Here is a 5209-nt window from a genome sequence, read left to right on the forward strand (position 1 = left end):
CTTTCTGCTCTACAGCAAAGTGAATCAGTTATATGTATACATATATCCACTCTATTTTAGATTTCCTTCCCATATATGTCACACAGATCACTGAGTAGGGTTCCCTGTACTAAACAGAAGGTTCTCTTTAGTTAGTTATTTTATACATAGTAGTGTATATATGTCAATCCCATTCTCCCAAATCATTCCACCCAACCCTTCCACTGGTAACCACAAGTTTGTTCTACACATCTGTGACTCTATTTCTGCTTTGCCAATAAGTTCATCTGTACCATTTTTCTAGACTCCACATATAAATGATATTATATGATATTTGCTTTTCTCTTACTGACTCATTTCACTCTGCATGACAACCTCTAGGTTCATTCATGCCTCTGCAAATAGCACTATTTCATTCCTTTTTATGGCTGAGTAATATTCCATTGTATATATGTAACACATCTTCTTTATCCATTCATCTGTCTGGACATTTACATCACTTCCATGTCCTGGCTATTGTAAATAGTGCAATGAACATCAGAGTGCATGAATCCTTTCAAAGTATGGTTTCCTCTGGATACATGCATAAGAGTGGGATTGCTGGGTCATATGGTAGCTCTATTTTTAATGTTTTAAGGAACTTCCATTCTGTTCTCCATAGTGGCTGTACCAATTTATACTGCCACCAACAGTGTAAGAGGGTTCCCTTTTCTCCACACCCTCTCCAGCCTTTATTGTTTGAAGATTTTTTGATTATTGCCATTCTGACCAGTGTGATGTAATACCTCTCTGTAGTTTTGATTTGCATTTCTCCAATAATTAGTGATGTTGAGTATCTTTTCACGTGTTTGTTGGCCATCTGTATGTCTTCTTTGGAGAAATGTCTATTTAGGTCTTGCCCACATTTTTTGATTGGGTTGTTGTTTTTTTTCATATTGACTGCATGAGTTGTTTGTATATTTTGGAGATTAATCCCTTGTCATTTGCTTCATTAGCAAGTATTTTCTCCCATTCTGAGGGTTGTCTTTTTATCTTGTTTATGGTTTCCTTCGCTGTGAAAAAGCTTTTAAGTTTAATTAGATCCCATTTTTTAATTTTTATTTTCATTACACTGGAGGTGGATCAAAAAAGATCTTCTGCAATTTATGTCAAAAAGTGTTCTTCCTATGTTTTCCTCTAAGAGTTTTATAGTGTCTGGTCTTACATTTATATCTTTAATCTATTTTGCATTTATTTTTGTGTATGGTGTTAAGGAGTGCTGTAATTTCGTTCTTTCACATGTAGCTGTACAGATTTCCCAGAACCACTTATTGAAGAGACTGTCTTTTCTCCATTGTATATTCTTGCCTCCATTGTCATACATTAGGTGAGTATAGGTTCATGGGTTCATCTCCAGACTTTCTATCCTGTTCCCTTGATCTACATTTCTGTTTATGTGCCAGTTACATACTCTCTTGATTACTGTAACTTGGTAGTATAGTCTGAAGTCAGGGAGCCTGATTCCTCTAGCTTCAATTTTCTTTCTCAAGATTGCTTTGGCTATTCAGGGTCTTTTTGGTTTCTGTACAAGTTGGAAAATTTTTTGTTGTAATTCTATGAAAAATGCTATTGGTAATTTAATAGGGATTGCATTTAATCTGTATATTGCTTTGGGTACTATAGCCATTTTCACAATATGGATACTTCCAGTCCAAGAACATAGTATATCTCCCTGTCTGTTTGTGTCATCTTTGATTTCTTTCATCAATATCTTATACTTTTCTGAGTACAGGTCTTTTGATAACTTAAGTAGGTTTATTCCTAGGTATTTTATTTTTGTTGTTGTTGTTGCAATGGTAAAAGGGATTGTTTCTGTAATTTCTATTTCTGATCTTTTGTTGTTAGTGTATAGGAATGCAAGGGATTCCTGTGTATTAATTTTGTATCCTGCAACTTTACCAAATTCATTGATTAGCTTTAGTAGTTTTCTGGTGGCATCTTTAGGATTTACTATGTATAGTATCATATCATCTGCAAACAGTGACAGTTTTACTTCTTCTTTTCCAATTTGGATTCCTTTTATTTCTTTTTTTCTTCTCTGATTTCAGTGGCTATGACTTCCAAAACTATGTTGAATATTAGTGGCGAGAGTGGATGTCCTTGCCTTGTTTCTGATCTTAGAGGAAATGCTTTCAGATTTTCATCGAGAATGATGTTTGCTGTGGATTTGTCATATATGGTCTCTATTATGTTGAAGTAGGCTCCCACTATGCCCACTTTCTGGAGAGTTTTTATCATAAATGAGTGTTGAATTATGTCAAAAGCTTTTTCTGCATGTATTGAGTTATTCATATGATTTTTATTCTTCCATTTGTTAATATGGTGTATCACATTGATTGATTTGCATGCTGAAGAATCCTTGCATACCTGGGATAAATCCCACTTGATCATGGTGTGTAATCCTTTTAATGTGTTGTTGGACTCGATTTGCTAGCCTTTTGTTGATAATTTTTGTGTCTATGTTCATCAGTGATATCGGCCTGCAATTTTCTTTTTTTGTGATATCTTTTTCTGCTTTTGGTATCAGGGTGATGGTGGTCTCATCGAATGAGCTTAGGAGTGTTTCTTCCTCAGTGAGTTTTTGGAAGAGTTTGAGAAGGATAAATATTAGCTCTTTTCTAAATGTTTGATAGAATTCACCTGTGAAGCCATCTGATCCTGGAATTTTGTTTGTTGGAAGATTTTTAATCACAGTTTCAATTTCAGTACTTGTGATTGGTCTCTTCATATTTTCTATTTCTTCCTGGTTCAGTCTTGGAAGGTTGTACCTTTCTAATAATTTGTCCATTTCTTCCAGGTTGTCAATTTTATTGGTATATATTTGCTTAAGTAGTGTCTTATGATCCTTTGTATTTCTGCAGTGTCAGCTGTAACTTCTTTTTCATTTCTAATTTTAGCTCCCTTTTTTTCTTGATGTGTCTGGCTAAAGTTTTATCATTTTAGTTTTTATTCTCAAAGAACCAGCTTTTAGTTTCATTTATCTTTGTTATTGTTTACTTCATTCATATATTACTTATTTCTACTCTGATATTTATGATTTCTTTCCTTTTACTAACTTTGGATTTTGTTTGTTCTTTCTCTAATTGCTTTAGGTGCAAGTTTAGGTCGTATCTTTGTGATTTTTCTTGTATATTGAGGTAAGAATGCATTCCTATAAATTTCCCTCTTAGTACTACTTTTGCTTCATCCCATAGGTTTTGGGTCATCATGTTTTCATTGTCATTTGTTTCTAGGTTTTTTTAAATTTCCTCTTTGATTTCTTCGAAGATTCATTTGTTATTTAGTAGCATATAGTTTAGCCCCCATGTATTTGTGCTTTTTACAGCTTTTTTTTCTGTAATTGATTTCTAATCTCAGAGCATTGTGGTCAGAAAAGATGCTTGATATTATTTCAATTTTCTGAGAATGTTCCATGTGCACTTTAGAAGAAAGTGTATTATTCTGATTTCAAATGGAATATCCTATAAATATCAATTAATTCCATCTGTTCTAATGTGTCTAAAGGTTTGTGTTTCCTTATTAATTTTCTGTCTGGATGATCTGTCCATTTGTGTAAGTTGGGTGTTAAAGTCCCCTAGTATTATTGTGTTACTGTCGATTTCCCACTTTATGGCTGTTAACATTTACCTTATGTATTGACGTGCTCCTACATTGGGTGTATAAGTATTTACAATTTTTAAATGCTCTTTTTGGATTGATCCCCTGACCATTATGCACTCTTTTTCCTTGTCTCTTGTAACAGCCTTTATTTTAAAGTCTGTATTTTATGATATGAGTATTGCTACTCCACTTTTTTTTAATTTCCATTTACCTGGAATATATTTTTCCATCCCCTCATTTTCAGTCTGTATGAGTCACTAGGTCTGAAGTGGGTCTCTTGTAGACAGTATACATTCATGTCTTGTTTTTGTATGCATGCATCTCGTCAATGTCTTTTGGTTGGAGCATTTACTCCATTAACATTTAAGGTGATTATCGATATGAATGTTCCCATTGCCATTTTCTTAATTGTTTTGGGTTTGTTTTTGTGTCTTTTTTCTTCCCTTCCACTTTTGTTGTCTTCTCTTGTGTTTCTTGCCTAGATAAATTCCTTTAGCAATTGTTGTAAAGCTGGTTTGGTGGTGCTGAATTCTCTTAACTGTTGCTTGTCTGCGAAGCTTTTTATTTCTACATCAAATCTGAATGAGGTCCTTGCTGGGTAGAGTATTCTTGGTTGTAGCTTTTTCCCTTTCATCACTTTAAAATATCTTTCCACTCCCTTCTGACCTGCAGAGTTTTTGGTGAAAAATCTGCTGATAACCTTATGGGAATTCCCTTGTATGTTATTTGTTTCTTTTCCCTTGTTTATTTTAATATTTTTTGTTTATATTTAATTTTTGTTAGTTTTATCAATGTGTGTCTCAGTGCATTCCTTCTTAGGTTTATCCCATATATGACTCTCTGTGCTTCCTGGACTTGGGTGACTATTTCCTTTCCACTGTTAGGGAAATTTTCGACTGTGATCTCTTCAAATATTTTCTCAGGCCCTTTCTCTTTTTCTTCTTCTTCTGGGACTCCTATAGTTTGAATGTTGGTTTGTTTAATGTTTTCCCAGAGGTTTCTTTTCATTTTTTTATTCTGTTTTATTTTTTTTTGTATTCTGTTCTGTGGCATAAATTTCCACCATTCTGTCTTCTAGGTCACTTACCCGTTCTTCTGCCTCAGTTATTCTCCTATTGATCCCTTCTAGTGTATTTTTCTTTTCAGTTACTACCTTGTTTATCTCAGTTTGTTTGTTCTTTAGTTCTTCTAGTTCTTTTTTAAACTTTCCTTTTATCTTCTTGATCCATGCCTCCATTCAATTTCCAAGATCATGGATCATCTTTACTATCATTACTCTGAATCCTTTTTCAGATAGATTGCTTATCTCATCTTTATCTAGTTGTTCTTGTAGGTTTTTTATCCTGTTCCTTCAACTACGACATACTTCTTTGTTGTCTCATTTTGTCAGACTTACTGTGTATGTGATCTCCTCTCCACAGGCTGCAGGATCGCAATTCCACTTTCTTCTGGTGTCTGCCCCATGATAGGTAGTTTTGTCCAGAGGCTTTTGCCTTTATCCCCTTGGTAGGGAGTTTGATTGGTGTTGCGGTCATCAGAGCCTCCCTTAGATATTTATCACAGCCTCCCCTTTGCTCTGTGTTTGTCACTG

Source organism: Globicephala melas, chromosome X, assembly GCF_963455315.2.
Source record: "Globicephala melas chromosome X, mGloMel1.2, whole genome shotgun sequence".
Classification (NCBI taxonomy): domain Eukaryota; kingdom Metazoa; phylum Chordata; class Mammalia; order Artiodactyla; family Delphinidae; genus Globicephala; species Globicephala melas.